At 41.5% G+C, this 11,276-nt stretch overlaps 1 protein-coding gene across 1 annotated transcript in view; it reads right to left on the reverse strand.

Annotated features, from left to right (window-relative positions):
• Nucleotides 1-11,276, reverse strand: part of Tmem150c (transmembrane protein 150C) — a 75,627-nt gene that overhangs the window by 63,603 nt on the left and 748 nt on the right. The gene's annotated exons all lie outside the window — the stretch shown is intronic.

An 11,276-nucleotide genomic window follows, 5' to 3' on the forward strand; every position in this document is an offset into this window, starting at 1 on the left:
AAAACCAGAAGTGGCGCTGTAGCTCAAGTGGTAGAGCGCTCGCCTTGAGCTGAAGAGCTGAGGGACAGCACCCAGGCCCAGAGTTCAAGCCCCACAACCGTGGCTCAAACCTGTAACCTTAGTTACTTGAGAAATAGAAATCAAAAGTTTATGGTTCAAGGCCAGCCCAGGCAAAAAAAGGAAGTTGGTGAGACTTTATCTCACCCAGTGGTTAGGTGCAGTACCATGCCCTTGTCATCCAGGCAAAGGAGATATATAATCGCTTGGCACAGTGGTGTGCATCTGTCATCCCACCAACACGGGGAAACACAGGTAAGAGGATCATAGCCCAGGCTGGTCCAGGCATAAAGTGAGAGTCTACCTCAAAAATAATCAGGAAAAATGGGGATGGAGGTAACGTTCAAGTGGTATTGAGCTTGCCTAACAAACTAGAGGTCCTGAGTCTAATCTCCAGCATCACAAAATATCTGCTGAAGTAGGAGGAGCCTTTGAGAAGAGGGAGCTATCTTATGACATTCTGTCTGAGGGACACATGCCAGCCAGAGCCTCACCCCAGAGGCATCTGCTTTTTTTAAAAATCCCCCCCCTTTTTTTTTTTTACATTTTTTTATTGTAAAAAAGCTGTACAAGGCTGGGAAGGTGGCTCAGTGGTAGAGTGCTTGCCTTGCATGCATGAGGCCCTGGGTTCGATTCCCCAGCACCACATAAGCAGCAAAAGCTGGAAGTGGTGCTGTGGCTCAAGTGGTAGAGCACTAGCCTTGAGCTGAAGAGCTGAGGGACAGTGCCCAGGCCCCAAAAAAAAGCTGTACAGAGGGGTTACAGTTATGTGAGCAAGGTAATGAGTGCATTTCCTATTGAGCATTGCTGCCTCCTCCTTTGTTTTCCCCTACCATCCCTTCCCTCCCATCTCCACAACTACCCCTCTGACTCCCGAAGTTGTAAAGTTCATTTTCAACATAGTGTCTTGTACATCTCTTTGTTACAATGGGTCAACCTGTATCCTTGTTTAAGCATTTGGTTTTTTTCCCTTCCCCTCCCCAAATTAGAGAAGTGTATATACAAGGTGCAGAGCACCGACATCAAATACAGTGAAACTAGGGGTTTTACTGTAGGGGAGGAACATACAAAGCAACAAAAAAAATCACATGGTACATAAATGATTACTCTTCTGACCCTACAAGACTCAGGTTGGCTGTCACCACCTCTGGAATTCTTGCAGAATCCCTATGGATATTGTCTATCCCTTTTTGGATGTCTTGCAGTATCGTATGATGTTTCTATTATTTACCCTACTGTCTAACTGTTTACTATCTCTCTGCTAGAGTGAACACACAGTGGCCACTCCATAAATATATTTTGTATATATAAATAGAAACCACTGGACATGTGAGCTGGAAGAGTGTAGATCTCATCAGTTTTGAAGCTAACCTCTGTAATCTATAAATTGGCACAGTGGTCCCGCTGGCTAAGTGAGTGTTTGTTGCTAGAGAAGCCAGGGGAAAAAACATCCAAGTCTTCATCACTGAAGATAAGACAAAGTCTTTCTGTTTAGGTAATATTGGGGTTCACTAGTCTTTGTGTGTCCATTTCTTCCTCTCCCTCCCTCTCTCTCTCTCTCTCTCTCTCTCTCTCTGTACGTGTCTCTTTGTCTCTCTTTGTCAATGTGGGGCTTGAACACAGGGCCTGGGTGCTATTCCTTTGTGCTCAAGGCTAGCATTCAACCACTTTGAGCCACAGTTACACTATAGTTTTTGAATAGTTAATTGGAGATAAGAGTCTCCCTGGGACTTTTCTGGCTTCAAACCTCTATCCTCAGATCTCAGCCTCCTGAGTGGTTAAGATTATGGCATGAGCCCCCAGCTTCTGGCTTTGTGTGCCCATTTCTTGGAAAATATTTCCATAAGGCATTTCTGGGGTTCTATGTGGGAACAGGGAGGCACATGATCTACCTCACCAGCTAGGGAAGCATGATAAAATTATCTGGGGCACTTTAAAAAATAGTCTGGTATTTAGATCCAAACTCCCAAGATTCTGACTTAAATGATCTAGGGTGCAGCTCAATTTTATAGCTCTTCAGGTGTTTTAACTGTGCAGTTGGGGCTGAGAACCTATGCCCCAGGTTGCCTGCTGCTCCTCCTGGCATGTGGCACTGTCCAAAGTAGCAGTTCATTAAAAACTGCTGTCACTTCTGTCTGCCAGGAGTGAGTGGTCCGTTTGGACAGTTCACAGGAAGGGCACAGAATCTCAGAAAGCATAAGAGGCAAAATCACACAGAGCCATTATGTTCAATCTACAACCGTGCAGTCCAATAGCCACACAAAGGTAGTAAAATGTGAATTAATCAAAACTCAGTCCATAACACACAAGACAGTAGATGTCATGCGCTTTGTAAGGCACATGGTCTCTATGCTAGTTGCTAAACACTTTTGGTGTAGAAACAATCCGGTTAATACTTAAGCAGAGGATGTGGCTGTAGAGGATGTGGCTGGAGTCCAGGGCAATCAAATGCTCTGAAATGAAACAAAATTACATAATATAACTTCTAATCACAAAGAGACAATGATTTAACTGGAAAGAGACATAAATAAGCAACATGCAAACAAATGAGTTGTTAGAAAAGACTGAAGTGAGTCTCCAGGAATGACTTGGGAGCCATGTGAAGTGGGCCTAGAAAGACAATTTGTCAAGGACTAATGTAAAATATTCATACACTGAAAGTGGAATGGACTTGTCTCATCCTTCTGAGAAGGCCATAGTCATACCAAGACCAAGACTAAGAAATAAACTACGTGCCTTCCCAAGGCCTTTTCTAGCTCTTGGGTGCTCAATAGGGGTGTGGTTACCATCCAGAACAATTCTCTGTTCCTATGTAAATAAAAATGAATTCAACCTGTTAGAAACAAGAAGGAAGAACAGCAGGGGGGAAAAAAAAGCTGTCCTGAGACAGCTTTATTCTATGCTCTTCAGGTGCTTTTAACTGTACAAAGGGTTGAGAACCTATGCCCCAGGTTGCCTGCTGCTCCTCCCAGTGCAGTGGTCCGTGATTTGCTTCCTTCCTTCCTTCCTTCCCTCCTTCCTTCCTTCCTCTTCCCTCTCTCTCTTTTTCCTTCTCTCCCTCCCTCTCTTCCTCTTTTCTTTCTTGGTGATGCTAGGGATTAAACTCAGGGCCTTGAACTTGCTACTACTTGAGTCATACCTCTTGTTGCTGGGGATAACACACCATTGTGCCTAGCCATTGGTACTTCCCCCTTAGTTGGGATAGCAGGTATATTTCACACAGCCACTGATTGTTGGGATAACAGGTCCATTTTACCACACCTAGCCATTGGCTGAGAATGGAGTCCAGTGACTCCATTCTATTTTTACCTAAGCTGTCTTTAAACTTCAATCCCCTTATCTCTGCCTCCAAAGTAGCTCGGTCTTCAAAGTAGCTGAACTCCCAGGATGTGCTTTATTAATTATTACCTTATCCTTCCTACAAATAAGTTAATGGAAAATATTTGTCTTTACCTTGACACTAAAGGTAAACTAAAGGTTGAGTATGAATGAAATAGTAATCCATTCCTTTGTGCCATCTATAAGCTGAAACCAAATATGGAGAAACACCAATCCAAATGTCATAAGAAAGATAATCAGTTTTCTCAAGAGCAATTGTGTTCACTGCTAAAATTACAAGACAGCACTGTGCTGTCATGGACAAGACTGAGTAAATTTTCAGTAACAACGTACTTTTGAAGTGCAAGGTATGTGGGTCCATATCATGTTGTAAGGTGAATCATCCCAGAAGCCACATTTTGAAATATAGAATATTGGAGTCTTTATTATACAATTAACAGGCCTCAGGCAGCCAGTTGTTACAAAGGCCTGCAGCATGTAAATACATATAAGACAGCTAGGAAACATGCTAAAGAGGAAACAAATAATAAAAAACAATACCAACAAGCCAATTCAGCTTCAATGGAGAGCTGAATTGAGATGCCATGATGACTGGAGACAATCACGGAATCACACTTGGCAGGCATCCTGGAGGTTAGGTTGGTCCAAGCCTAAATAGGTCAGTGCAGGGGTAGATTCTCAGGAAATTCCCAGTCCCAGGCACTGATAGATTCAGTAACCTATCAGCCAAATGCCTGCCCCTGCCGCCAGGGATAGGGGTATACCCATAACCTAGGAGGCAAATGATGGGCCGGGGGGTTTTCTTCCCTCATCATGCAGGGTAAGGAGGGCATTTCTTCCTCCAGTATGAAGACAAGATGCCAGACCCTACCATCCACCATGTGGCCAATATGGTGCCAGCCAGACCTGATCTCCTTACTTTACCCAAAAAAGAATAAAACTTGTTGCCCTAACACTGCTCCACAATGCATGGACATATCTGAGTTGTTAGTATTTCTTTTTTTGGTGGGGGGGGGGGTGTCCGGTCATGGGCCTGAACTCTGGGCCTGGGCACTGTCCCTCAGCTCTTCAGCTCAAGGCAAGTGCTCTACCACTTGAGCCATAGTGCCACTTCCAGCTTTTTTTCTGGTTATGTGGTGCTGAGGAATTGAACCCAGGGCTTCATGCATGCAAGGCAAGCGCTCTACCACTGAGCCACCTTCCCAGCCCCAGTTGTTAGTGTTTCTAACAAATACATGTTAAGTTCAGCAAGACTAGAATTCGAGACATTGCAAGATCTATTTCCATTAGGAACTCCAGGACATTACCAATTTCTTCTAATTTTAGTGTACAAATTCTTCTAGAAAACACAAAGTAATATTTGTATTTGTATTACTTTATAATGATGCAAATATATCTTCATTAACATCTATTCATTCACAAATCAACAGGAGGGGAATAATTGACTACCACAGTATTGAAAAAAAGCAGAGTAGTTATCATTTTAGCCACACACAATTATGATTTATGTTTTAAACTCCCAATTAATGCCATTTAAAATATTTCATTGACAGCTAAGTCATCAAAAGTATCAAAATATAATGGAAAGAGACCTACATCTCAGAAAATAAAATGTCTACCAAGGGCTGGTGGTTCATGCCTGTAATCCTAGATACTCAGGAGGCTGAGGATCTAAGAATTTAGGTTCAAAGCCAGTATGGGGGAAAAAAGTCTATGAGACTTATTTCCAATAATCAGCAAAAATCTAGGAGTAGAACTATGGTTAAAGTGGTAGAGTGCTAGTCTTAAGCAAAAATGCTAAAGGACAGTGACCAGAGCCTGAGGTTAAGCCCAGCATCAGGACATACACACAAAAATTAATAAATAAAATAAAATACTTGATGAACTGTAAGGTTATTCTAGGTTTGGAGACATGTATGTTTACATTCAGTTGATTGACATTATAAATTCATTATAATAGCTTCATAATTAAAAATACCACTTAAACTGCAAGCTAATTTCCTCAGGCACAATTACTTCTTAAATTTGGTCTACACTTGTTAAAAAGTGTTACAGGACTTTTAGTGTATTTTTTTAAAGACAGCTCATCTCACCCCTTTGTATTCTAAGACAAAATTATGTCACTATACATCAAGATGGATGCATCATACCTGTAATCCTAGCTACTGAGGAGGCTGAGATCTGAGGATTGTGGTTCAAAGCCAGCCAGCCAGAAAAGTCTGCAAGATTCTTATCTTAATTAACCAGAAAAAAAAACAAAACAAACCTTGAAGTGTGGCTCACATGGTACAGTGTCAGCCTTGAGTGAAGAAGCTAAAGGAGAATGAATGTTCTGGCTCTGAGTTCAAGCACCAGCACAAATAAAGAAACAAACAGAAAGAAAAGATGTATGCTTCTGTGGCCTTGAAGAAAATCTGATTGTCTTCAGTATTTTAGGATGTCAAAGACAGTTTCTGAATTTAAGAAATGGAGTAAGCATAAAGCAAGTTGCTACCTATTCTAGTCCACCTGGTAGAGTCTCTGGATAAATGATTAGTTACGTTTATAGTTTGCCTTTAAAGAAAAACTCAAATCTACTTCCGTAAAGAATTAGATGTTTTATTTTCTAGATTGCGCTGAAGAAAAGCCTTCCAGTCTCAATTTTAAGACATGTGTGTGTGTGCGTGTGTGTGTGTGTGTGTGCTGTGAGTGGCTTGCTGATCCTTGAGCTTGAATGAAGAGCCTTGATGCTGTCTGGAAGCTTTGTGCTCAAGGCTCGCTCCCTATCATTGAGCTCTATCTCTGGCTTTTTGGTGATTAATTGGAAATAGTCTTCGTGGACTTTTCTGTCTAGGCTGGCTTTGAATGGCTATCCTCAGATCTCAGACTCCTGAATAGTTAAGATTATAGGTACGAATCAGCATGCAAAACATCTCATTGGATAAGAAATTCTTAAGACACTATTGTCTTCCTTTCTTTCTTTGCCTTTCTTTTCTTCTTTCTCTCTCTCTGTCTCTGTCTCTCTCTCTCTCTGTCTCTCTCTCTCTCTTTCTTTTTGTTTCCATGCTGGGGTATGGTCTAGGGCCTAGGATATTGGGCAAATTTCCTACCCCTGAGCTATACTCCCAGATACTCTCCATACTCTTATTAAAAGTATGTTATGAGGCACTGACAGGAACTGATTTTGAAAACATAAATAATGTAGAGTGTAGTAAAAATGGGGGATTAATGAAAGCGACATTTAGTGCCACTTCCAGTTTTCTGGTGGTTTATTGGAAATAAGAGTCTCACCAACTTTCCTGCCCAGCCTGGTTTTGAACTGCGATTCTCAGATCTCAGCCTCCTTAATAGCTAGGATTACAGGTGTGAGCCACCAGTGCCTGGCTGAACCAAAAGTTTTATCCAACTTTAGTAACATTCCCTAAGAAGGACACACAGAGATCTGTGCTGTACTTTACACTGTCTCATAAGAAAACTGCTGATCCGCATTGGTTGAATTGATCTCAAGATTCAGGACCTGCAGCTTGAAAAGTACTATAGTGCTATATGAAGCAACATTTTGAAAACACCAATGATGATTTTTTAAAAGTTCAGTATATGTGCTTAATTTCTGAAGCTTTAACATGCTCTACCTATAGAGATAGATATAGATGATCTATCTATCTATATCTCTATCTATCTATCTATCTATCCATCTATCTGGAACTTTCCTAAGTTTATTCAGGCATCCCTTGTAGAATACACAATAAATTTTAGTATCTTCAGAGCAGAGACAATATTGGGTCTACTTTAACCTGTACTTTATTTAGCATCCCTAAGCACACTTGGAACATTTATAAATAATTTTCTTAAGGATAATGTTCCCCCCAGATATGGGGATACCCCAAGACCTGGCCTGAGCCCTGGTCTGGAGAGAAATATCTAAGGTCACTCACTACACTGGGTAAGGGAGGGTTATTTATTCAAGAAATATGACAGGCAATGTCTTGTGAAATGGTCTAATTAAAAATATGTCCCTCTCCACTGTCAAAATATTGGTTTTAATCAAGGCAAATTAGTTCTGAAGTGGAAACAACATGGAAGAAGCTAAATCAAATCCCATTTTAATAGCTTTACTAAAAGCAATGGTAGGTTATATTGTAAGTGCATTTGGTAAGCCCTGCAGGCTGGGCTGAGTAAGAGAATATGGGCTTGAAGCCTAAAGGAAAGAAATTAGACAACAAGGGCCCATCAAAGCAGATGTTTCAGCCTCCAGCTGCTCCTTGAGCCAGGAGTACCCATTTGTTAGACTTCTCACAGGGCCTCTGTGACCATTTGCCTAGGGAAAGAACAGGTGTGCATAACCACCTACATTCTACTTTTCTCTGCTTTTCTCCTTCCTGCCTTGAAGCCCTGACTCTACAATGAATCATCTACAAAGCAAAGGAGCAAATCATTCTTAAGTTCATTAACACATACACATATCCAAATAACTCTGAGTGATGATTTTTTTTTTGCTAGCAGATATGGAAATTTAAATAGGCAAACTCTTGCTAGGAATAGTGGCATATATCTATGATCTCAGCAACTTGGGAGGTGTAAATAGGAAGATCTCTGTCCAGGCTAGCCTGAGTAGGAACTCAAGACCCTATATGAAATATAACTAAAGCAAAAAGGCCTGGAGATATAATTCAAGTGGTAGAATGCTTGTATAGTAAGTGTGAGGCCCTGAGTTCAAACTCCTATACTAAAAAGAGTTGAATTGAACTTCAGCAAAAAGTACTTTTTTCAGACTAAATATAAGTGCTTTTTTATATAACTTTTCTATGACTGAATCAAATCTTAATTCCAAACACTATCAATGCAAATTTTTTTCTTCCTTCTAATTAGAGAATAATTGCCACTAAATATATCTCTATAGGAGCTAAGTGGAAGAAACTTACAACTGCTCTGTTCAATGCAGTAGTCATTGAACCTGTTTAATTAATTTAAATTAATTAAAGCTAAATAAAATTTAAAATTGAGTCCCTCAACTGCACTAGCCTTATTTCAAGTGCTCAATAGCCACATAGGACTTATGGCTAAGTATTGGATTTACAGATTATTCCCATCACTGGAGAAAGTTCTACTGGACAGTGCTGATCTAGAGGGGGTTATTTATAAATACTATGGAAACTGCTCATTTCTTACTTGGTAAAAGTTCTGAGTCCTACCTACTAGAACTGGCTTGACTCAGAATAGTGTGGGATTGAATTTGACAGTAAATACCAAAGATTCCATTATTATCTTAAAATATCATTCCAACTGACCTAAAATCTCTTTGTGTTAAGATTTTCTATTACCACTAATGATTTTTCCCCAAATCCAGACATATCAGAAGATATTTGGACTGGGTACCAGTGGCTCATTCCTATAATTCTAGCTACTCAGAAGGCTGAGATTGGAGGGTCACAGTTTAAAGCCACCTTGGGCAGAAAAATCCATGACACTCTTGGTGCTGGGAAGGTGGCTCAGTGGTAGAGCACTTGCCTTGCACGCATGAGGCCCTGGGTTTGATTCCTCAGTACCACATAAGCCAAAAAGAAAAAAATCCGGAAGTGGTGCTGTGGCTCAAGTGGTAGAGCGCTAGCCTTGAGCTGAAGAGCTGAGGGACAGCGTTCAGGCCCCATGACCGGACCCCCAAAAAAAAGAAAAAAAGAAAAAGAAAAATCCATGAGACTCTTATTCCCAATTAACCAGCAAAAAGTCAGAAGTGAAGGCAGGGCTCAAATGGTAGAACATCAGCTGAGAGGGAGAATGAAAGGCCTGGAGTTCAAGTCCCAGTATTGGCACAAAAAATATAAAATATTTGATTATAACAATAACTTGTTCAAGTTCCAATAATTTGTGAACTTGATTAAAAGTGATTAGACTAATTTTAAAAAACAAAAATTTGGGATAAAAGTTTTATACACATACCCACACATATGTAGGGAAATACTTCTGTTTTAGTTAGAATAAGGAAAGTACTTACTGCACATTAAGGATCTAGTTCTTTCATCAAGTTGGAGCCAGATTCAATAACAGACTTTGTAGCATGTTTGGAGAACTCTGGCTCACATTCTTTGGACCTCACAAAAACCACTCAGTGAGTATTGGTTCTTAGTGCTGCAGAGTCTTCTTAAGAAGAGGAAGATGGACAGGTAATAGATTATCTTATTTGTCTTGCTTAATTGGCTACTGAACGGATACCCAAATGGCCAGATTACAGTGACAGAAATAGCTAAGATTATGAGGCCAACTAGCCTTTCCCCTCTCATAAACACCAAGCTGCCTGTTCATCTAACTGCTTCACCACAGAGGTGTGGACCACAATAGGAACCAAGAGAGGAAAGCAAAGTACCTGCCTCTTGACCATCATAAAGCAGGCAAAGTGAATGTGCATGTGTATGCACATATGTGTGCATCCACAACACATATCCACACACACCCACACACACCACTGCAAAGTCATGTAAGCAGGATTGTAGTAATTCTACAATAAAGAATGATCATATTCATGGGAGAAAATCCATAGAATGGCTATCTCCCTTCCAAAGCATCTTGTGTGAACGTCATTTGAGGAGAAACACAAAAATTGAGCAGTTACTATCAAGACACCATACTGCCAATCGCACCAACCCAAAGAAGAATGCAGATAATGGCCAATTACCACAAACATGCATTTTTCAAATATTTTCATATGTCTGCTCCAAGTCATAAGATCTGTCAGTCAATATTGCCAGCAAAATTTCTTCATCCTTTTATTTACTATGTCCAGCTTGAGAGCTTCCAACATGGGGTGTTTGCAAAAAAATTATTAAATAATGTATATATAAAGGACACATCATTAAAATTCCTACCCTCACATTTCCTGTTCATTAGAAGATAGATCGGGTTAATCTTGGAAACATGGTGTCTCCAGGAAACAGGAAAGGAAAAGTTGAGGATTTAATTCTTGAAAAGTTGAGAATGTAATATTCTTTGATCTGAAATATCACATATACAAGCCTAACAATTTTTCCTTGAACTATAAAGTTTAAGTAGGTCAGCTTATTACCAGCTACTGTGGAGTTTATACATCCACATTCCCCTACCCTTTTGATGAACTGCGGCTCAGAAAGGAGGTACAGCCCTGCATTATTAAACCCTGTCTTCCATTCAAGCAGAGAACTGAGGAAACAGACACTAATCGTGCCCTTGAGGCTTTGTTATCACAAGAGATCCCAAGAACCCTACTGTTCCTGTTAAGGTAGCACTCGGTTCTCTAGCAGGATGCAGGTAGAAGTCAGAGCAGAATCTCTGCCTTCCCTTCCACCCGGTCTAACGTTCTCACGTTCAAGTCACAAACCCTGGCTCAACCGACAAAGATCTGACCGGCAGAAACCTAACCAAAACGACCAGTGAAGTGCTGGGGAATAAAACAAAGTGCTTTAAAAAGAAAATGATAGAGGTAAACGGAAAGGGAAGAGGAAGGAGAAAAGGAATAGGAAATGAAAATGGGGACAGCCCCCATTCTCGTCTTGATTCATCTGAAGGAGGGGAACACCCCTCAACCAGGGGTCTCTCCATCATCCCCAAAGCTGATGACTTTTTAAATGACCACAGATGACCGAAGAGAAACCCACCCAGCGCGGCCTCCCGGGGAGAAGCTGGAGCCCCCTCTTTCTTCCCCGGAGTGCGCACCCCAGAAAGCGGACCGAGCCCGTGCGTGCGTCCGAGCAGAGCGGCGAGCGGAGCAACTTCGTGCCTCCTCGCCGGCTTCTCCCCGCCGCTGCCCGGCCCGGGGAGCGAGCCCTGGAGGTCAAACGCGGGGTGGCGTCTCCCAGAGTCCACCCGGGTCCGAGGGATGCGGCGGCGGCGGGCGGGGACACCTGTCAAAGGGCCGGGCGGGGGCCGCGGCA

This window comes from Dipodomys ordii, unplaced genomic scaffold, assembly GCF_000151885.1.
Source record: "Dipodomys ordii isolate 6190 unplaced genomic scaffold, Dord_2.0 Scaffold49, whole genome shotgun sequence".
Lineage (NCBI taxonomy): Eukaryota > Metazoa > Chordata > Mammalia > Rodentia > Heteromyidae > Dipodomys > Dipodomys ordii.